Raw genomic sequence first — 25020 nt, forward strand, 5'->3', positions numbered from 1 at the left:
TATTCTATTTTCACTTATCAAATTCAGGTTTTCTTTCAACACTATCTAAATATTATGCAGAAACTATTAACAGTTGGGAGCACATTTTGTCATTTTTGTCTACTGGCGAACAATGCAAATAGTAATTTTTATTCTTGTGGGTTTTTTTCTTGATGATTAATTTATTTTGATTATTCCCAATACAATATGATACAGCAGTCTTTCTTTTAGAATAGAGAAACCCAGTACTTATTGCACTGTAAATTGCATTTTTCTCTGAAAGAAGGCTTTGTTTTTTCACAGGTGGGGCACGGGTCAGGGAAGGGAGAGGATGTCAGCAGGGCTTTTAGCTGTAGCTGTAGCAGCCTGAGAAAAACAAGGTAGTCTTTTAGGCTTTCCTCTTTCGTTTTTTAAAATATCCGTATATCATCATTCAATCATTTCGTCATTGAATGACAGGTGAGAAGTAGGATAAAACATGGTTTTATCCACATACAGAGTGGTTCTGTCATTCTGCATGACTTCCTATGAAATGGAAATAGCACAAGGCTGATTTGTCAGTCTTTTTTGGCATATCTGGAGAATGAGGACAAAACGGATGGCATAGATCTCTAAGTTGACTAAATTTAATGTCAGTCGTTACTCTATTGCAAAGTATCACATAAACAACTAATTAATGCTTACTAAACACAGATGAAAGGAAAATCCTAAAGTCCAATTTGCAGATCATTTACAAAGTAAAAGAAACCCATCTGATACTCAGTTGAATGTATTGAGAGGATTCAGAAATCACTGGGTAACTCTGAAGGTTGGTTTTTTAGTTCGTTGTAACACATCATTCCATCTTTAAAACCATTCAATGCCTTCTTATCATCATACCATGACTTCAAACACCTTAATGATAGGGTCCCAGGCTTTTCTCTCTAGCTTTTTCTTAAACAACTCATTCACTATCCCCCAGCCTCAGTGGCTCACACCCACCTTAAGCCATTTGATGCTCTTTCTGGAACACTATTCTCCCACATCCTCAACTGACTAATCCCCCTCCTTCTTCAAGTCTCAGGTCATACATCACTGTCTCAAAAATTCTACCCTGATGACCCCATCCAAACTACTCACCCTCAACTCTCATGTTTATCTGTTTTATTTTTCACAGCACTAATACTATATAAAATTATCTTATTTGTTCACTCCCTTATTGACTCTCTCCCTGTCCCTATATTGTAAATTCCATGGTAGCCAGGACCTTATCTGTCTTGTTCACAGCTATATCTCAAGCAACCAGTTTTCATGTTTATTGAAGTAAGAATGATAAGTAATAAAAATAGACCTCAGCCAACTAATTGATTAAATCTTAGGTCTAGTTCAGGGTGGTGGAATTGCATAATGATGTAAGAGAAAAGATTGAAAAGATTTCAGAGAAGAGATACAGAGATGATGAAAGGATTAGAAAATAAGACCTATGAAGAGGAGAAAATGGTGATATGAATTGGAGTATTACTACTCCAGAGAAAGAATCCGTTATAATTGCTTGTTTTTTATAGTTTACAGACTACTTTTGCATGTGTAAAGTCCCTTAACCTTTCACATAATAAATATGTAAATTTGTTATTATTATCCCTGTTTTACAGGCATAGAAACTGCGGCACAGAGAATTTAACTGACTTGTCACATAGTTATAAGGTATAATTCATGTTTTCTTAGTCTAATGTCCAATATTTTTTTCCATGACACCACTTTTGGTTTAGTCTGCAGAACAAGGAATTTAATTTGGATGTAATAAACAAAGACATTTCTTATTACAGTTTGTAAATTCTGATAAGAGTTATCCCAGGTTGTTCCCAAATATCTTTGAAATGCACTTGGAATAGATAGTCATCTGTCTGGTATGGTTTGGGAAAGGGTAAAGGATATGGCTAGAGGGTAAGAGATTACTTCAATATGGTCTCTTCAAGTGCTAAGATTTTAGTATAATCTTTTGGCCAAATTTTCGACTTTCAGAATAAATCATTTCAAATTTATTTAACATTTAAAATTTGACCAAATGATACTACCTTTTGAGCTTTATATCACAGCTGGACTTGGCTCTAGGATGTGCTCATTGCATGGGCTGTGTATATTTTTATTCAATACCCAGAGCGTGCAGTGTGAACATAATAGAGATTGAAAGACAGCCAGAGGGTAAAACACAAATTCTTAAAAAGTAATTTTGTGTTTCATGTAGATTTATTAACTCTTCATTTCAAGCTTTGTACTAAACCTGCCTTCGAACTTTCAATTCCACAATCTAGATTCCAAACTCATAACTGGAATCTGCGTACTTCTATTTTTATAATACATTTTTTACTCCTCTTTTATTTAGATTAAAAGTTTGTTAAAATTTCACATGGGTAGTCAAAGTTAGCTTTCAGTAACAGAAGAATTCTTTTAATAGAACTATAAAAAGCACATTTGGAAGAACATAATTATTATGATTTTTTTAATCATTTTATTGATATTTCTTTGCTGACACATTAGATGCTCTCTATTTACAGTTGATAATTAAAATCTCCATAGCATTTTACCCCATGATAATATTGGTGAACATATCATCTTGTGATCAGCTAAATGGATGTTTCTTTAACCACCTTGTTAAAAATTTTCTATAATTTCCAATATTTTTACAATGAGAATCTATTACTTCAATAATTATAAATTGATTTTATATCCTTAAGTTGAAACAGAAAAAATATTTCCTAGAGTATTAGGAGGAATTAGTTTGATTTGACAGCTGTGTGATCTTTGCATAAAATTCCAAATATAAAATATACTTGCTCCAATCATGACTATAGTCCTCATAATTAGAAAATTGTTTTGTTATTCTTATTTTGGTATCTCCTTGCTTATATTAAGAACCAAAAGCTGGACTTTTAGACATCTAATAGCAAAATATATATTTAGAAGTTCTTATTAAGAGACCTGGACTTGGTTCAAAAGATGAATAAAAAGATATTATAGAAAAGAAAAATAACAAAAGTACATTTGAGTGAACCTATAAACGGAATAGAGATAGAAAATGGGCTTATAGGGAAAGAGGAATTTTAATAAATGCTCATTTGAAATATTGGGATATTTTCTATAATATTATCAAACAAAATTATGGTGTAATAGTTTTAAAGAAAATGTCAGAATATGTTCAACACATTGTGTTTCTTCATGCCTGGCATATAGCAGGTCCTCAATAAGTATTTGTTGCAAGAATAAGAGAACCAACAAGTCTTATTTGAGCACCTGTTATGTGGAGGATAAAAACCTACGAGCCAAACAGAGCTTATGATCTAATATGGGAGAGAAGAAATATAAGGCTGATGCACAAATAACTACCACATAAGAAAGTGTGTGATAAGAATAAACGTATCTTGAAAGGTCGAGGAAAGCCAGATCATTTCCCATCTGGGAAGGCTTTAGAGAGAAAAGGTGACTTGAGCCTCAGAATTAGTAAAAATTAAGTGAGCAAAATTATTTATTGTAGAAGTTTAAGCAAATATATAAAGATTACTAAATCAATATTACTATAAGACACTTAATGAATCAAAAACATCAGATCATCAAGAAATTTTTTTATAATCATCCATTCTTTAAAATTCCATTTGCCTTTTACCTTCTTATAATATGAAATAGTCTAGGTTCCTGGAAGCCTCTTTGTCTCTTGGCTTTTTTTTTCCTTAATATGTCACATATATCAATTCTAGTAGAGCGTATGCAAAACATTTCAGTAATTACTCTGTCAATCATTTTATTCTTCAGGTTAAACTTCTAGACTAAGTTATTAGAAATTAATTTAAATCATGAAAACAGCATTAGTTGTTTCTAGTATAAAAACTTGTAACTGTTTTCCTTCCTGGGAAGATCAAAGAGTTTAATTTTTTTTCTCTTTATTTCCTCTTTGGTCACCTTTGTGCGAAGTACCCAGTATTAGGAAATGTTGATTTCATCAGGGTAGGGAGCGGTGCTAGGGGTAAAGCAAGCTGATCGCCCCACCCAAGACATTTATGCCTATCGTATGAATGATATGAAAATCACTTGGATTCTAAACTAGTTTTCTCACCCCTTTCATGCATATTGCTCCTAACCCACTTTCCCATTTATCAGATAGAATTTAGCTACGCCCATTTTCTTTTTCCTCTTTTTCCTTCTCTATCTCCTGTTTCTTCTTGTTGTTCTTTCTTCTTTATTTATTAAGTGTACAGAGATCATGCAGGTTTTGTTCACCATTCTTTACCAACTACTAACACAGCCCATGGGCTTGAATGAGCATCCATATAAATATTTGTTGAATAAATTAATAACCACTTGGTCTGGAAAAGAAAACCCAATTAAATATAGCAATCTAATCAAGAAACACAATATAGGAATCAATCTGACTCCTGAGTATACATAGTGCATACTAAAATAAAATGCAAATGCTTTTTATTTTATTAACTCTTTTAAAATATTTCTACTACTGCTTCTCTACCCAACTCTGCCTAAGAGCACAGAAGACTTAGGGCCTGCCTGCCTCACACCCCTTCAACACTTTTTAGCTGTGTAACCTGAAGTCAGTGAATTCATATTCCTGAACTTCAGGTTTTCTCAATATAAAATCTGACTAATAATATCTTGCCGATCTGAAGGCAGTGGATTGAATGAGAAAATCTATTGCTCCAACTTATTATGGATGAAAATGTGAATACAATTTTTTAAAATTTATGTGGAAAAATGCATGTGGAGTATTTTGCTCTTTGCTTATTAATTAAAACTAATTAGTTACTGTAACTAATTCCACATGAGATTCTAAAACCCCCTAAATTAAAAATAAAACATAAATATATATATATCTTTTAATAACAGAACTCATGACACCTACTTAGTAATGCTGATTAATACTATCATTTCGAAGTATGTAATCCGTGACATTTCTAAACACAAATTTTTAAGATCAAAAGCTTTGTCATACACGATTGTATCCCTAGATGTTTAATAATCCTATATTTTGAAGGATTAAAAGTTAAAGAACCATTGATAATGGCCCTTCAATTGAAGTAATTGTAGAATACTTTTTATTGGTGAGCTCCTTTTTTTTTTAACTTGCACTGCAAATTTATCCATATTGTTCTTTTATTCATTTAATAAAGTTGTATCTAATGTCTGGTATTGTGCTAGGAGCTGCAGATGCAACGATAAATAAGACTCAATCCCTCTCCTCAAAGAGATCAAATTTTATTGGGAGAAGTGAGCAAGTAAGCATACAATTAAAATACCGTGTTGGAAGTGCTACAGCAGGAGTAGCCCAGGATGCTTTGAGAGCACATGAAAGCTCTCCGAATCCAGCCTCCAGGTGGGGGAGTCAGTCAGGGAAGCGCTCCTAGAGAAGGTGGTATCAGCGTTGCATGTCTCCTGCCTATTCATGTCCTTCCCACAGAGGTTGAAATGCAAATTATTTAACTATTTAATGTCTAACTGAGAGATATAGCAAGAATTTATTGTTTGATTACTTTGAGTTTTGTACTACAAGGAACTACAAAACACGTTTCTGGGACTAGCGGTGGAGATGAAAAGAAAAGAAAAGAAAAACTAAGAAACAAAGGCAGTTTTCACGAACCTAGTAAGTAAATAAGGTGTGATGAGGAATCAGATGGTCACGGGTACAATTCATGGATATTGTGAATTATGAGGTTGAATGCAATCTGATAGGTGACAATGCTAAGGATTTTCCTTAGAGGGTAATGTACTTAGATTTTTTAAGTACCAAACAAGACACACATTTTGAGTTGTGTACATTAGGTTGTAGAACTGAACATTGCTAGGAGGGCAATTTGCCATTACACTACTTCTTTAGATGTGTTAAATGGTCTGGCAAACCACCTGTCCAATCTGTTAGCCAAAATGTGTTAATGTGTTATAATGGCTACTTTAATATCTATTCTTAATTACACTCCTTCAATGTGTTCTCAACCCATATTAGTGTATTGCTAATGAATTATGTTAATATTCTTTTGCTGTATATGCTCACCTCATGGTTATTACTTTTTTCATTGTTTCTCAAGTTCTTATGTAATTTCGGCACATATCATAGACTAAGTGTTCCTTTACTATATTTTTACAAATAATTTTACAACTACCTCATGTACCAAGCCAAAAAATGTTAGTAAATGAATTGGTTTACTAAAAATCCTAGAGGAGCTATATCTAGATCTGCCATTTTAGGAGACTGATGAGGCTACACATTGTAGAAATCTTTTCTGCCTCTTAAATTCCTTTCACTGGTTTGACTGGATTCTTTTGGAAGATATTGTACCTTCCCAAGTTTTAACTGTGTAAAACTCTACTCATTTGAATTGACCTGCTAATTAAGGTTACAAAAATAACTTGCTGAATCATAGCACATTTATTTTGATTTTTCCATCCTGGCTTTCTTCGTATTTTCATTATTATTTCAAATATGCATTTACTTTTTGTTTGCATGGTAATTTCAGCCAACTTACCTTCATTTAGCTCACTTTGTACAAGAAAATGAATTATCTCATTGTTTCATCCATTTGATTGATTTCTGCTACTGTATATACTTTTGAACTGTCCCAGATCTTCTCTGAGCTTCTCTATTATCTTTTCTGAACTTTTTATCTCAGAATCACCTATCATTGTTTTATATGCTCACTTTGTTGCTCTTGGATACTTTGTCTCCCTGCTTATTGTTTAACTGGAGAAATTAAAGATAGAGAGAAAAATAATTAGTTTAGTTTAATCTCCGAATTTATTCCTGTCCTCTCTGCTTTTACACAGTGTTTTTCCTAAGGTATTGCTTCAACATGAAAAAAAAAGAATTCTCATTTAATCACCCATTGATCCATTTATTCATTTATTTTGTAACTATCATTAACACAGTTGGTTACAAAGGAATGGATATATCCATTAGCTTCTTAATGCAATAAATTCCTATTTCCACTGAGTCAAGTTCTCTTTTGCTTTACTTTTAACTCCCTGTAGTCTAAAAAAGAAGACAGAGAGAGAGAGAGAGAGAATATATATATATATGTGTGTGTGTGTATATATATATATATATATATATACACACATATATCTCAAGCATTGCTTAGAAAGGGTTTGCTAAAGTTGAGTCAAGTGTCAGGTAATATCAGGTAATTTTTTTTTTTCTGGAATAGATTTTAAATTGAGCAAAAATTATCTAATATGAAAATATTCTGTTTGAAATAGCCGTCCATTATCACAGACCTTACACAAAACCTTCTCCTGGAAATGAATATTTTTTCTGAAGTCACTTTTAGATATAGTCAAATTGTATCAGGTCATATAGTTTGAAAAGTTAACACACTGATAATTTCATTTAATTTCAATTTGGTCAAAAGACATCTTGATCTAGAAAAGGGCATCTGGGAAAAACAAACAAAAAATTAAATATACTTATATCATGTTTAACTTGGTAAGGAAAAGGCCTAAGTTATCTCAAGAAATGAATATTACATAATAATAAAATAATAAATAAATAATGTTTACAGTGAGATAGTCTTAACTCCAAAAATGAATTTTCAAGTTGTGATTATGAAACAATCTTATAAATAAATAGCTGCAGCTCAATGAAATTGAGAGGCATGTATCTTCAGCATAATTCAATTAGTTGCTATGTCTTTTGTCACACTTCCTTATTTTTAATAAATTAGTTTAAAATAGAAATATTTTCATACATTTCCCATAACTTGATTGCTCTTTCATTTCAAAATAAGGATGGAATGGAACCAGAAAAAAAATCATCTAAAAAATATTCATTCATGTGATATTTTATGTTTTTAAAGACCATTGATGTTTTAGGGTATTTACCTAAATTACCTTTCATTTTTAATTGTTTAAATCTTTATTTGCTGGCAATCAATAACAGGTTACATGCACAAAACCTGTGATAATAAGAATATGGGCAAAACTTTTCTGCTTTATAAATAACTCATGCAAATTCAGCAATGCAGCCTGAAAATGCATTTTTATAACCTACATGTAATATGGAAAGTATTTAGTGATACTAACAAGTAACCAATTTTAATGAATAGAAGAAATCTGTTTTAATGTGATAAGTCTACTTCCCTTAGGATACAGTTTGTCTAGAGCAGGCATGAATATGTTTTTATACATCATGATCCACCTAATCAAATTCTTCAGGGGAGGTAATTATTTTATTTCATTTTCATATTTTTAGAGTTCATAATTTCCATGAAAAAAAACTGATTATTGATAACTATAGCTTAGAACTCCTGAAGAATAAGCTAACAGCTTGTTCTTTTCTTTTTTTTTTTTTTTTTTTTTTTTTTAATTTTTAAATTTATTTATTTATTTTTGGCTGTGTTGGGTCTTCGTTTCTGTGCGAGGGCTTTCTCCAGTTTCGGCGAGTGGGGGCCACTCTTCATCGCGGTGCGCGGGCCTCTCACTGTCTCGGCCTCTCCCGTTGCGGAGCACAGGCTCCAGATGCGCAGGCTCAGTAGTTGTGGCTCACGGGCTTAGTTGCTCCGTGGCATGTGGGAACTTCCCAGACCAGGGCTCGAACCCATGTCCCCTGCATTGGCAGGCAGATTCTTAACCACTGCGCCACCAGGGAAGCCCTTGTTCTTTTCTTTTGATGCCTTCTTTAAAACTATTGACCCTTGTCAATTAATTGATGATTTGGGAAGCAGTCAATCATGCTCTGAAGATCTAATGCATCTAGGCTAAAAACCAAGGTACCTCGGCTTAAAATCTCTTGGTTACTACTGGCAAAGCCCTTGATTTATTCATCTTTGAATTTCTAGTATGTAGATCAGTATACAGTAGTTTCTCATTAAATGTTACTGACTGAATTAATTAGTTCCTTTCAGCAGGCATTTATAGGGCACCTGTTATTCTGTCTTCTGTCTCCAAACTCCTACTATACTTCTTGTTTGTACTGTTTTATCAGTACTGTTTTAATACATACCCTGTCTTATGATTGTTTCCCTAGATAGTTTAGGACTTTATTTTATTCATATGTAGTTTATCAACAGAATTAAATTACATGCTCCTTGTAGGCAGGAATCAGGTCACTCATTTCATTTGACTCTTTCATAAAGCCAACACGTAAATACACAATAAATATTTTGCTGGTTAATTTGAACAGTATGAGAAAACATGGAAAAAATGCTGCCATATTCCCTTATACCACTCAACAAACTATTACACAAAGTAACACGTATTTTAAGGGAAATGAGAGTATATATGTGTCATAAAGTAAAAATAATTTTTACTCCAGAATGTCAGCTAGGAATGCTGAAAACCAAACTTGCATAAAATAATTTGTTTAAAAGAACAAATCAATGCTGGGGGAAGTCTTCTATTTTTTTATCTTGCAGAATATACTTGTTTCTTAAATTTTGAGTTAGGTTTTTATTTGAAATTGAGTTATAAATTATATTTATTGCCTAATTTCTTATTTCATGGATAATATCTTGGTCCTCTGTGCCTATTTACTTTCCAACTAATATTAAGACTAGACTGCAATGTGTGTGCACGTCATTGTTTTATTTTTATGATCTAATGTTTCCTTTGTTTACCAAAGAGGTTTAAATAATGTGAAAATAATGTATTCAGTATACAGAGTTTTTCTGTGCATATCTTAATTACCCAATGCCAAGACTAGAGATTCAAAGAATAGGTTTTGTACATTTAAACCTAGTAGGTTTATGAGTATGACTTCATAGCATCTATAATCTCCTAGGATACCTAGCATGAGACTCAGTAACAACAGCAGATAAGATATACTTAATTTTTTCATTCTTCTCAAATCAATCAGTATTCAACACTTATCAAGGAATCTATCTATAAAAAACTATATCTCACATATCTATCCATATTCTGCCCTCCTTTTGGCTTCCAGTACTCTCAAATCCCTAAGCTGTTTAGGGACCACTATTGTAATGCCCAACTGTGGGTTTTTTCTTAACTTTTACTTAAATCTCCCAAGCAAACACACACATCGATCAAGTCTTACTTTCCCTAGGTCTCATTCTTTTTTAACGTTCAATTTGCCAGTTAATCTACAATGCTATAGTAGTCAGCTTGTCAGCCCTTTCAGATAGAATCTTACTGCAAACTAGCCATTTCAAAGTGTTTAAACATATGTAATGAATTTTTATGTATTGTACAGCCAATATGTTGTTTCACTCTATATTGATTTTTCTTTATCAGCAATTATCTTCCTCTTTGGGGCTAAAATAAATGCTGAAATAAAAGAGTGGCAGAATTTTTCAATATTATCTGGGAATACAAGATGAAGAGATTGGCTCTTTGAAATAGCAAGGCATTTTAATACCTCACTTAGTACTTCTTAATTTCATATTTATCACACTCATGATAGAGAATGTTGACAAGTATAGAGAATTATTGAATATTTTGCTTAATTTTCTTTACATAGGTGTGAATATTATAAAGTTACATCTTTCTTTTTTTTAACATCTTTATTGGAGTATAATTGCTTTACAACGGTGTATTAGTTTCTGTTTTATAGCACAGTGAATCAGTTATACATATACATATATCCCCATATCTCCTCCTTCCTGCGTCTCCCTCCCACCCTCCCTATCCCACCCCTCTAGGTGGTCACAAAGCACCGAGCTGATCTCCCTGTGCTATGCAGCTGCTTCCCACTAGCTATCTACTTTACATTTGGTAGTATATATAAGTCCACGCCACTCTCTCACTTCGTCCCAGCTTACCCTTCCCCCTCCCCGTGTCGTCAAGTCCATTCTCTACCTCTGCGTCTTTATTCCTGTCGTGCCCCTAGGTGCTTCAGAACCTTTTTTTTTTTTTTTTTTAGATTTCATATATGTTACCATACGGCATTTGTTTTTCTCTTTCTGGCTCACTTCACTCTGTATGACAGACTCTAGGTCCATCCACCTCACTACAAATAACTCAATTTCGTTTCTTTTTATGGCTGAGTAATATGCCATTGTATATATGTGCCACATCTTCTTTATCCATTCATCTGTTGATGGACACTTAGGTTGCTTCCATGTCCTGCCTATTGTAAATAGAGCTGCAATGAACATTGTGGTACATGACTCTTATTGAATTATGGTTTTCTCAGAGTATATGCCCAGTAGTGGGATTGCTGGGTCATATGGTAGTTCTATTTTTAGCTTTTTAAGGAACATCCCTGCTGTCCTCTGTAGTGGCTGTATCAATTTACATTCCCACCAACAGTGCAAGAGAGTTCCCTTTTCTCCACACCCGCTCCAGCATTTATTGTTTGTAGAGTTTTTGATGATGGCCATTCTGACTGATGTGAGGTGATACCTCCTTGTAGTTCTGATTTGCATTTCTCTAATGATTAGTGATGTTGAGCATTCTTTCATGTGTTTGTTGGCAATCTGTATATCTTCTTTGGAGAAATATCTGTTTAGGTCTTCTGCCCATTTTTGGATTGGGTTGTTTGTTTTTTTGATATTGAGCTGCACGAGCTGCTTGTAAATTGTGGAGATTAATGCTTTGTCAGTTGCTTCATTTGCAAATATTTTCTCCCATTCTGAGGGTTGTCTTTTCATCTTGTTTATGGTTTCCTTTGTTGTGCAAAAGCTTTTAAGTTTCATTAGGTCCCATTTGTTTATTTTTGTTTTTATTTCCATTTCTCTGGGAGGTGGGTCAAAAAGGATCTTGCTGTGATTTATGTCATAGAGTGTTCTAGGTTTTCTTCAAAGAGTTTTATAGTGTCTGGCCTTACATTTTGGGCTTTAATCCATTTTGAGTTTATTTTTGTGTATGGTGTTAGGGAGTGTACAAATTTCATTCTTTTACATGTAGCTGTCCAGTTTTCCCAGCACCACTTATTGAAGAGGCTGTCTTTTCTCCATTGTATATTCTTTTTTGTAAATATTTATTTATTTATTTGGTTGTGCCGGGTCTTATTTATTTATTTATTTATTTATTTATTTATTTTTATATTTATTTTTGGCTGTGTTGGGTCTTCGTTTCTGTGTGAGGGCTTTCTCTAGTTGTGGCAAGTGGGGGCCACTCTTCATCGCGGTGCGCAGGCCTCTTCACTATCGCGGCCTCTCTTGTTGCAGAGCACAGGCTCCAGACGCGCAGGCTCAGTAGTTGTGGCTCACGGGCCTAGTTGCTCCGCAGCATGTGGGATCTTCCCAGACCAGGGCTCGAACCTGTGTCCCCTGCATTAGCAGGCAGATTCTCAACCACTGCACCACCAGGGAAGCCCCATTGTATATTCTTGCCTCCTTTATGAAAAATAAGGTGACCATATGTGCATGAGTCTGTCTCTGGGCTTTCTATCCTGTTCCATTGATCTATATTTCTGTTTTTGTGCCAGTATCATTCTGTCTTGATTACTGTAGCTTTGTAGTATAGTCTGAAGTCAGGGAGCCTGATTCCTCCAGCTCTGCTTTTCTTTCTCAAGATTGCTTTGGCTGTTTGGGGCCTTTTATGTTTCCATACAAGCAGTGAAATTTTTTTTTCTAGTTCTGTGAAAAATGCCATTGGTAGTTTGATAGGGACTGCATTAAATCTGTAGATTGCTTTGGGTAGTAGAGTCATTTTCACAATGTTGATTCTTCCAATCCAGGAACATGGTATATCTCTCCATCTGTTTGTATCATCTTTAATTTCTTTCCTCAGTGTCTTATAGCTTTCTGCATACAGGTCTTTTGTCTCCTTGGGTAGGTTTATTCCTAGGTATTTTATTCTTTTTGTTGCAATGGTAAATGGAAGTGTTTCCAGAATTTCTCTTTCAGATTTTTCATCGTTAGTGTAGAGGAATGCAAGAGATTTCTGTGCATTAATTTTGTATCCTGCTACTTTACCAAATTCATTGATTAGCTCTAGCAGTTTTCTGGTAGCATCTTTAGGATTCGCTATGTATAGTATCATGTCATCTGCAAACAGTGACAGCTTTACTTCTTCTTTTACAATTTGGATTCCTTTTATTTCTTTTTCTTCTCTGATTGCTGTGGCTAAAACTTCCAAAACTATGTTGAATAATAGTGGTGAGTGGACAACCTTGTCTTGTCCCTGATCTTAGTGGAAATGGTTTCAGTTTTTCACCATTGAGAACAATGTTAGCTGTGGGTTTGTCATATATGGCCTTTATTATGTTGAGGTAAGTGCCCTCTATGCCTACTTTCTGGAGGATTTTTATCATAAATGGGTGTTGAATTTTGTTGAAAGCTTTTTCTGCATCTATTGAGATGATCATATAGTTTTTCTCCTTCAATTTGTTAATATGGTTTATCACATCAATTGATTGGCGTATATTGAAGAATCCTTGCATGCCTGGGATAAACCCCACTTGATCATGGTGTATGATCCTTTTTTTTTTTTTTTCATGGACCCAGTAAGATATTACAACTAGTTCAGACAAGAACTCAACATATCACCTTTACAGTCAGATAGGGATGCTGAAATAAATTTGGAAATGGATGCAAAACTGGGCAATATTCATAGGGTTACAATTACTTGCATTTTACTAGATACAATTTGTATTTCTATGGACAGAAATTGTTTGCATTATTATCAGTTTTCTGCAACTTCTACAGAATTGTGCGATAGTCTTGTCAAGGACAAAGGTGGAAGGACTTCCCTGGCGATCCAGTGGTTAAAGACTTCTCGCTTCCGCCACAGGGTGCATGGGTTCCATCCCTGGTCGGGGGAACTAAGATCTCACATGCCGTGCAGCTCGGCCCCCCGCAAAAAAAAAAAAAAAAGGACAAAGGTGGAGATAACCCAGTTGAAACCATGCACCTCACATTGGGACTCAAACCCAGCCAAAACTCAGATTGGGACTTGAACCCACGTGGCCGGGACTTGAACCTGGCCAAAACCTGGATTGGGACTTGAACCCACAAGGCTGGGACTTGAACCTGGCCAAAACCCACAGTCTTCCAACTGAGATCACACACCTGGTTTCAGAACTTAATGAAGCTCAGGTTCTTGATGTCACATCACAGAAAGAATTCAGTGAGAGACAAAGTGATAGGTAAGAAGTGTATTTATTTAGAGAAACACACTCCACAGACAGAGTGTAGGCCACCTCAGAAAGTGAGAAAGGCCGGTGTATGATCCTTTTAATGTGCTGTTGGATTCAATCTGCTAGTATTTTGTTGAGGATTTTTGCATCTATATTCATCAGTGATATTGGCCTGTAGTTTTCTTTCCTTGTGACATCTTTGTCTGGTTTTGGTATCAGGGTGATGGTGGCCTCGTAGAATGAGTTTGGGAGTGTTCTTCCCTCTGCTATATTTTGGAAGAGTTTGAGAAGGATAGGTGTTAGCTCTTCTCTCAATGTTTGATAGAATTTGCCTGTGAAGCCATCTGGTCCTGGGCTTTTGTTTGTTGGAAGATTTTTAATCACAGTCTCAACTTCAGTGCTTGTGATTGGTCTGTTTATATTTTCTATTTCTTCCTGGTTCAGTCTCGGAAGGTTGTGCTGTTCTAAGAATTTGTCCATTTCTTCCAGGTTGTCCATTTTATTGGCATAGAGTTGCTTGTAGTAATCTCTCATGATCCTTTGTGTTTCTGCAGTGTCAGTTGTTACTTCTCCTTTTTCATTTCTAATTCTATTGATTTGAGTTTTCCCCCTTTTTTTCTTGATGAGTCTGGCTAATGGTTTATCAATTTTGTTTATCTTCTCAAAGAACCAGCTTTTAGTTTATTGCTCTTTGCTACTGTTTCCTTCATTTCTTTTTCATTAATTTCTGGTCTGACCTTTATGATTTCTTTCCTTCTGCTAACGTTGGAGTTTTTTTGTTCTTCTTTCTCTAATTGCTTTAGGTGTAAGGTTAGGTTGTTTATTTGAGATGTTTCTTGTTTCTTGAGGTAGGATTGTATTGCTATAAACATCCCTCTTAGAACTGCTTTTGCTGCATCGCCTAGGTTTTGGGTCATCGTGTTTTCATTGTCATTTGTTTCTAGGTATTTTTTAATTTCCTCTTTGATTTCTTCGGTGATCTCTTGGTTATTTAGTAGCATATTGTTTAGCCTCCATGTGTTCGTATTTTTTACAGTTTTTTTTTCCTGTAATTGATATATAGTCTCATAGCATTGTGGTCAGAAAAGATGCTTGATACGATTTCAATTTTCTTAAATTTACCAAGGCTTGACTTGTGACCCAAGATATGATCTATCTTGCAGAATGTTCCATGAGCACTTGAGATGAAAGTGTATTCTGTTGTTTTAGATGTAATGTACTATAAATATCAATTAAGTCCATCTTGTTTACTGTATCATTTAAAGCTTGTGTTTCCTTATTTATTTTAAATTTGGATGATCTGTCCATTGGTGAAAGTGGGGTGTTAAAGTCCCCTACTATGATTGTGTTACTCTCAATTTCCCCGTTTATGGCTGTTAGCATTTGCCTTATGTATTTAGGTGCTCCTATGTTGAGTGCATAAATATTTACAATTGTTGTATCTTCTTCTTGGATTGATCCTTTGATCATTATGTATTGTCCTTCTTTGTCTCTTGTCTCTTTGTCTTTATTTTAAAGTCTATTTTGTCTGATGTGAGAATTGCTACTCCAGCTTTCTTTTGATTTCCATTTGCATGGAATATCTTTTTCCATCCCCTCACTTTCAGTCTGTATGTTTCCCTAGGTGTGAAGTGGGTCTCTTGTAGACAGCATATATACGGGTCTTGTTTTTGTATCCATTCAGCCAGTCTGTGTCTTTTGGTTGGAGCATTTAATCCATTTACATTTAAGGTAATTATCAATATGTATGTTCCTATTATCATTTTCTTAATTGTTTTGGGTTTGTTATTGTAGGTCTTTTCCTCCTCTTGTGTTTCCTGCCTAGAGAAGTTCCTTTAGCATTTGTTGTAAAGCTGGTTTGGTGGTGCTGAATTCTCTTAGCTATTGCTTGTCTGTAAAGGTTTTAATTTCTCCATCGAATCTGAATGAGATCCTTGCTGGATTGCATAATCCTGGTTGTAGGTTTCATCCTTTCATCACTTTAAATATGTCCTGCCACTCCCTTCTGGCTTGCAGAGTTTCTGCTGAAAGATCAGCTCTTAACCTTATGGGGAATCCCTTGCATGTTATTTGTTGTTTTCCCTTGCTGCTTTTAATACTTTTTCTTGTATTTAATTTTTGATAGTTTGATTAATATGTGTCTTGGTGTGTTTCTCCTTGGATTTATCCTGAATGGGACTCTCTGCACTTCCTGGACTTGATTAACTATTTCCTTTCCCATATTAGGGAACTTTTCAACTATAATCTCTTAAATATTTTCTCAGATGCTTTCTTTTTCTCTTCTTCCGAGACCCCTATAATTCGAATGTTGGTGCATTTAATGTTGTCCCAGAGGTCTCTAAGGCTGTCCTCAATTCGTTTCATTTTTTTTTCTTTATTCTGCTTGGCAGTAGTTATTTCCACTCTTTTATCTTCCAAGTCACTTATCCGTTCTTCTGCCTCAGTTATTCTGCTATTGATTCCTTCTAGAGAATTTTTAATTTCATTTTTTGTGCTGTTCATCATTGTTTGTTTGCTCTTTAGTTCTTCTAGGTCCTTGTTAAACATTTCTTGTATTTTCTCCATTCTATTTCCAAGAATTTGGATCATCTTTACTATCATTACTCTGAATTCTTTTTCAGGTAGACTGCCTATTTCCTCTTCATTTGTTTGGTCTGGTGGGTTTTTACCTTGCTCCTTCATCTGCTGTGTGTTTCTCTGTCTTCTCATTTTGCTTCACTTACTGTGTTTGGGGTCTCCTTTTCGCAGGCTGCAGGTTCGTAGTTCCCGTTGTTTTTGGTGTCTGCCCCCAGTGGCTAAGGTTGTTTCAGTGGGTTGTGTAGGCTTCCTGGTGGAGGGGACTAGTGCCTGTGTTCAGGTGGATGAGGCTGGATCTTGTCTTTCTGGTGGGCAGGACCGCATCTGGTGGTGCGTTTTGGGGTGTCTGTGACCTTATTATGATTTTAGGCAGCCACTCTGCTAATGGGTGGGGTTGTGTTCCTGTCTTGCTAGTTGTTTGGCATAGGGTGTCCTCCACTGTAGCTTGCTGGTCGCTGAGTGGAGTAACTGTGAGTAGTAGTAACTCCCATAGTCTATTAAATAATGCTAATCTTGCCAGAAGGAGATCACCTCTTATTCTTTTTGAAATTTTCAAAAAAATTGTCAACAAATCAGACACTATATTTTGTTTTGGGAATAAGTGAGGAATCACATGGATTTAGGGAGAAAAATCAACCTAAAATAAAATGTGTACAATAGTATTGCCTTTTATTGTAAAGTACTTGCATAAGTAACAGGAAAATCATGATACTTAATGTAAATGTCCCAAGTATAAGAGGGGCTACTCACATGAAAAAGTACTATGAATTTTCGCAGGACACATTCGGACCATAGCAGATACGTAGTTGCATTCCGTGTGAAGCTTAGAGTGAAAATATGACGAGAAGAGGATCAAAAACAACTGACATCTATGCTTGCAATTTTCATCCAAATCTCTCAGACGAGTCAACAAAAACCAAACACACATTTTAAAAAAATCATTTCCATCTCCTTGTAGTTTTTGTTTTCCTTGTGCTTTTGGTGAATTGGTTTTATATGATGCTAAGATCTCTGAAACAGCAAGGCTATCTTCCAAATTTAACCACCACCGAGTGAGGGAAAAGTGTTTCTAACAAACCTGTGTTTGCTTTTAATTATTTATTTACTAGGTTGGCCTTTCTCCAGAAGATAAACAGGAAGACAATAAGTCAACTTACCTTGAATGTATTTTTATCAATTGAGCCAGAAGGATGGGTTGAATCTTTGTCTCAGCAGGTAGGACTCTCTAGGAAGAAGAATCACATGAGATCAGGAGGGGACAAGGCAGGCAATTTACTAAGGTCCTAATTAGTAACCAACCAGGAGAATCTCTGATTAGGCACATTATGAATACTGACAGCATTTAAGTTCCAGGCATACAGGAGGTTTATGTCAAAAGACCAAACCTATGCAGCAGGTAGACATCCCAGAAATTAGGCAAATCATGAGATCGGTAGAGACTAGACAGGTATATCTCTTCCCATCTGACATACACCTGTATGGCTGCCACTGGCTGTGAAAGTCATCTCAATTTACCCAAGTACTTCAAGCTGATTCGTAGCTTAAGTTGGAGTTTTCCACAGTGCTGAAAAGTGTTCTGTTTCCTCTTGCTGATTTTCATGTAAATTTGTGGTTTCATTTTTAAACAGACTTATTGAGATATAATTCAAATATTTGCTTAGTTTTTGATATGCCTTTCTTCTTGGCACATATACCCTGTAAGAAACTAAAGGTCCCTTTCTTTTTTTAGTATCCATGACACATTATTTTCTCCTTTCCTTAAGAGAGATTTTTCTACTTAAAATGTATTCTTTATCTATCTGATGTAACAGTTGTCATTTTTCCATCCCTATCATTTACAACCTAATTATTTCGTGGACTAACACCTGTTTATAAGGAGATATGTTTGCCTGTTTCATGCCGCTGACAAAAGGTTCATAGTGATAGTAGGCAAAGCAACATGTTCAGTTATCAATTAAATATACTAAGGCAGGCGAAACATTAGAAATAAGATCTAATGACCTAGAGGCTAAGCAGCAGATTGAAAACACAAGCTACAGTTGTGAGTATTGAGCTCACTTCTGTTCTGAGCTTGCTCTCTTTGCTTCAGCTGTCTCTGCAGAAATGGAGTAAGTCATACTAACCAACCTTCAAAGATAGTTGTGAGGAATGTTGCTAAAAATAATAAAATGTAATAGTCACTAACATAATTTTCTAGAGAAATTGAAATGAAAAGCAAACTGAGTATCTAAGAAATAGTTTTTCTAAAGTTTATTCAGAGAACAACCTTTCTAACAGTCATCTTATTTCTCTTTACGATTATCTAGTTTTACCATATTAGTGTTACCAAAGTGCCATATTATGTAGGATGAGTAGAAAACTTGAATTCTGAGCAAAAATTACATTTTAGGTTTTGTAATAACATGAGGCAATTCAAGATATGAGATTTGTGTTTGGTCATTTACATCAATATTGAACACACTGTGTTTCTTCTTCCTTCTAGTAGACTTGATTTTTAAGGTCATTTACATTAGAGCTTTATTTTTTCTAACACATACACATAACTATTATTTTTTTTAAACTATAATCCATTGTACAGCCAAATCTTAAAATGTTTTGAAGGAGTTTGATAATACCTTAGGTTCAATGAATAGCAATATTGGATACTATTGGATACCAAATGCCTTGGGTAAATTATTTGTAATAGAGCTTTATTTTTAAAGCACAGTTTATATTTCAGAAAATGTACAGTAACTAAATTACTTCCCTACACTTTTCCTGACTAATCTTTTACTGTCTTCTGGTTTTTCGGTTGTTGTTTTTTTGTTTGTTTGTTTTTTTACTTAAAATGTTACTTAGTAACTGAAGCAGTAATGTAAATAATAGAGCTCCCTTAAAACATCCTTGCATTATATGTTCATTTTCTGCTCGGATTTATAGTATTCTATATAGTCTGTGGACTATCAGAATCATTGAACTCTTTTTTTAGTCAAACTTCATTAATTCAGAATGGACATAAATTGAGGATGACTAAGTAAAAAACAAAAGAAAAGTATGGGGTTTAGGAAATACTCTAAATTCCTTGAGAAACAATAATGTTGTTCACTAGAAACTCCAGGTTTTTTTTTTCCCCTGAAAACATTTTTTTTTGCATCATGCACGATTTCTTAGCAATGTGACTGTCACATTATATCAGAACAGACAAGTGAGATGATGGGGCACTGTTAATTTGATCTTGAGCAATGATTTCAAACATTCTATAGTATTCAATGATATCTATTATTAAAATAGGTTACAGCAAGACCTTTGCTAGTTACTTCAATCATTACTTGTTATCACTATATAATTATGAAAATAATTTAATAGTTTTACATTTTTATAATTCATGGTATCATTGAACTATTAATCATTTGTTTCTTGAGTTTTAAGCGAACTCTGGGCTCTACTAAATAGAGGAAAACAATGTCACATTCTGGGGAGCTTAATATATTCAAATTTGTAAGCAACAATTCTATTACACTTATGTTCTCTTCTTTTTGGTTTTGTGAATCTATTGTATGTTTTTGATTTGTGGTTGTATGCAACAATTCTAAACAGTAGATTATGAGCTAATCTGAAAATAATACTATCATTTATAGAATCTGTTGCTTTTTAACAATAAAAGATCCCTAGAGAACAACAATAAAGTATTGCTTACAGCAGTGCATTCAGCCGTCCCCCGTATCTGTCTTTTGCTTCAGTGGTGTTTGGACAGAACAGACCCAGGGACGCCCCTTGTTCCAGCCTCAACCATCCTCCAACCCTTTTTTCCAGTCGCAGCTTTCGGAAACAGCCACTCAGCCATCCTCAGCTTTTGGGACCAGCCAACACCATTTTTTGAGCTTAACTCCTTATTACTGATCAACCACGAGCTCCCAGATTCCTCAGAATTATTCCGCTGAGGTGGAGGCCGCCGCCAACCTCCTGGTCAACCTGCATCTGGGTCCTCCTACACCTACTTCTGTCTGGGCTTCTATTTCCACCGCGAGGATGTGGCTCTGGACGCCATGGGCCACTTTTTCTGCGAATTGTCCAAGGAGAGGCAGGAGGATACTGACAGCCTCTTGAAGATGCAAAACCAGTGCCGCGACACTACCCTCTTCCAGGACGTGCAGAAGCCGTCCCAAGATGAGTGGGGTAAAATCCAGGACGCTATGGAAGTCGCTATTCTCATGGAGAAGAACCTGAGCCAGGCCCTTGTGGACCCGCAGGCCCTGGGTTCTGCCGGCACAGACATGCACCCCTGTGACTTCCTGGAGAGCCGCTTCCTGCAGGAGCAGCTGAAAATCATCAAGCAGATGGCGACCACCCAACTAACCTCCATAGGCTGCTGGTCCCAGGCTGGGCTCGGCCAGTATCTCATTGAAAAGCTCATCCTCAAGCATAACTAGGAGCCTCCAGAGCCCAGAGGCCTTTGAGGAGCCCCCCTAGTGTCAGGGCTTCTGCCTGAAGCCCCTCTCTGCAGCCACTAGGCAGCTTTTTAACCACCCTGGAGCCTTCGCCCAAGCCTTGGACCAAATGGAAACAATAAAGCTTTTTGCAGCAAAAAAAACCCAATTATTTACACATGACTTTAATTCTGCTCTCTGTGAAAGGATACTTGGTTTCTGTCTTTGCTTTCCTGAGACCTTGAGAATAAGACAAGTAAATTTTGGAGAAGAGGATTTCTTTAGTTGTGTCTCATTTTTTTTTAGTATTAGTTACTGAACCTATTTGTAATCTGGCATAAACAATTGAATTATTGAATTAATCTAAAAGGAGCAAAGATCAGGCATCTATGCTAGGACGCTAACTTATTTTTTTATTCCTCAATCCAACACTCAAAGCTTACTCTTTCTTTCCAGTGTCCTATAAAAGATATATTGATACTATAAAATATATACTGACTTGTATTTTGAGGAGTCTAAACTAAATGAAAATAGGACTAATTTGGACTTTGGAAACCTTACGAGAATATTTATGTTATTTATTATATGTTGAGGCAACTGAAGGTGAAACTGGAGCTGTGGAACTAGATGGCATTGAAGTCGAATGCAGCATTAATTTCTAAGAATCCAAGTAACCAAATTGGACCCAATTAGCTTTTCTCAGTGTTGTGACCACAGATTGCACACAGACTCTCTTCCAAATGTGTGTCACAGACCCAAGGCAGCTATGGAAGAAGTCAGAGTGTGTGTCCTGATTATGAGCCAGACACATGACCTTTACTGATAGGCAATGACATATTATGGGGTGTTTAAACATTTCTAGAAATCCACAAACTTTTTAAATGCTTGCATTCCAATAATTTTAGCTAAATTCATTTACATACTTTCTTCTTATGTATGGCAAAATTTACTTTCCTCTAGTAAAACATATCACCTATATCTGCCCATGTCTTGGAAGAGAGAGGACATACTAAAACTTCTGCTTCACTGATACTGAAGAGCAATATATGCATATATCCAGAATACAAACATACATTAGATTTAGTAAACATAGTAAAAAATGGAAGGGTTTTAATATCAATATAATAGACTCTCAATGACAAGTCCTATGATTTTTTTCCTTCTCAGTACTTTTTCCTTTGTACAAGATATTGCCTTATGTTTCCAGAATGAGACTGATAATGGGTTTATCCTCCTAACATAGATGCCTGATCTATGCTCCTTTTAGAGTAAAATAAATTCTCTTAGCAAGAGCCTTACATAATAGGTTTGAAGGTACTTTGTGAACACGTTTTGAGAATACCTGAAGTTAATCACTAATCATCTAATTCAAAATGTCAGGTACTCTGATTTACTTTTTCACCTCACCCACACATTTTTTAAAAATTTTAAAATTTTTATTTAGCTCTCAGAAATTCTGTGAGGGAATCCATCCCCTGAAGGACCAAAGTTCTATAATTATTTAAAAGATGTGTATTTATGGCTAGATTTAAATTTAAGATAGGTGGGTGCAGAACCCGAAAAGGCATAGATAGAAGGAGTAAAAGTAGGTTTTATAGCATGTGCCCCAATAAGTAAATTCCACTCCATACACTTCTTTCTTGCAAATACTCTAAATCCAGTGTCATTCTACTGTGTAGGTGCAAAGTGCATATCTCATAACCATTGAAACAGTAATATAATCATAAAAATGGGTACCAGGAATGATTTTTCTTTGTCTATAATATTTCATAAAGATGCTCTTATAACCGTTCTGCTTGGGAGGATCTAAAATTCAAACTGGAAGGGAGATTATACAGTCACAATAGTTCTTTGGAATCATTTAGCTATTTCAAGTAAAGTTACATACTTTAGACCAAAAATTAACTTCTACTTCAATAAAACATATACATATATATGATATAGTTCAGGCTATTTTCTAAACCAAGTAATTTTTGAAGGGTAGTGGTACTGCTGATGTACAGGGCATGAAGAGATATTTTCTTTCAAATGACTTAGAGAGGTCAAAAGTAAAGATGCTTGTGTTATGCTTGTGTTATACTATATTTTCTACATTTGTGTCAATTTTTGATATATAAAAGAGCCTTTTTTCACTCCATTTCCTTTCAACAGCTTTTTTTATTTTATGAAGCGCATTTTAATAGGTAAGATGTCAACGTAAAAACTGATAAAAAGGATAGCAATCATACGGTGGTTTTTAATCTTTCAAAGTAAGCTAAGAATTATATTTACACATAAATAATTTTCTGGTAATAAATTAGAGTTCTCTCAGCATGTGAAATATTACTTTAATTTGATGAGCAGGTTGGTATATTAGAGCTCTTTTATTGGAGTAGAAAAACATAAAGCCTAATTCCCTGGTGATTTATGTAATAGGGCCCAAACCATTACTAAGCCCACTTTGTCTATTAATTAGAATTTTGATGATCAGATGAATTATGAGTCATTTAATTGAGCATAATCATCATCAGGTAAGCCAGTATGAGCCACGCCATTGAACAAATTAAGCTCACTAAGAATGCCGATTTCAAACTAATATAATATTGCAAGTCAACTATACTGCAATTTTAAAAAAACGCTGGTTTCAACTCTTCCCATTCAGTACTTGCCAAACAAGATTATATCTTTTCTCTTTAAAGTTTTCTTTGCAGAGAAAAAATAAATGGTGACCTTGGCATAACAATAATTGGTTATTTCCAGACTCTCCTAACCTAAAGATGAATTAGTTGAACCTCTGAGCTACAAAATTTTCCATGCAACTTTCATTTCTTCTCTGCGTACTGGGAACCAAGTCAAACAGTTTTTTAAAGAGACTTTTAGTTAGCATTTACTTTTGAGTAGTACTTTTGAAAAGATATAGTTAACTATGTTATTGATGAATACATACATTTCTACCCTTTAAGCAATGAGTTGAAAGAATACTTTTGTGCAATAAACTAGGAGTGTTGTGCACTGATAACAGCTCACGTTCATTGAACATTTACTGTATGCTCAGAATCATTCTAAGAGTATTACATGCATTTTTTACTATCTCTTCCAACAACCTTTTATGATAAGTTTTGCTACTATCCCTATTTAAAAGATAAGGAAATAATCACATAGAAGTTAAATAACTGGCCCAAGATATACAGCTTGTACACGGCAAAGCTGAGATAGCTCCTTTAGCAATTTATGGCATAAAGTTTTCCATTTTTATGCTCAGAAATCATTCTTTTGTGTTTGGTCTTTATTAATTATGTAAATATCGTACTGACCTTTGCCCCAAAGCAGTGCATACTTACCCCGAAATAAGCAGTTAAACAGTTGTACAGTTAAAAGAGAATTGATATTTTTCTTCTCAGCCTAGCATGCAATAAATAACACATCTTATGGTGTTTACTAATCTAACAATGTGGATTCACTGTGTATAATGACTCTGTATTGACCAAAACTGAAATTTATGCAGTATATTAAATTTCTCATTAAATATATACATTTGTGGCAGATCGATGATTAATACCCCTGTAAGCAAACCCACAGACTGTTATTATGAGTTGGCCATGTGTTTGCTTTTAGGCACTTTGCCTGAATAAAATGTATTCAGGACCAAAATATTCTTCTCTTACACAAAAGTAGTCTGTTTTTTATAATTAATGTATGAGTTTAACTGGAGAACAGACCTGAATAAAGAATGGACTTAAAATGTATTCCTATTTAAAGTTATTGGATGCAGTCAGAAAGAGAAAAACAAATACCGTATGCTAACACACATATATGGAATCTAAAAAAATTATGGTTCTGATAAACCTAGGGGCAGGACAGGAATAAAGACGCAGAAGTAGAGAATGGACTTGAAGACACGGGGATGGGGAAGGGTAAGCTGGGACGAAGTGAGAGAGTAGCATTGACATATATACACTACCAAATGTAAAATAGATAGTTGGAAGCAGCTGTGTAGCACAGGGAGATCAGCTCGGTGCTTTGTGACCGCCTTGAGGGGTGGGATAGGGAGGGTGGGAGGGAGACACA

At 35.1% G+C, this 25020-nt stretch overlaps 1 pseudogene; it reads left to right on the top strand.

The window, feature by feature from the left end:
- Positions 1–18670: 18670 nt before the first annotated feature.
- On the top strand, positions 18671–20976 carry LOC132357170 (ferritin light chain-like; annotated as a pseudogene).
- The last annotated feature ends 4044 nt before the right edge of the window (positions 20977–25020 follow it).

This window comes from Balaenoptera ricei, chromosome X (assembly GCF_028023285.1).
Source record: "Balaenoptera ricei isolate mBalRic1 chromosome X, mBalRic1.hap2, whole genome shotgun sequence".
Classification (NCBI taxonomy): domain Eukaryota; kingdom Metazoa; phylum Chordata; class Mammalia; order Artiodactyla; family Balaenopteridae; genus Balaenoptera; species Balaenoptera ricei.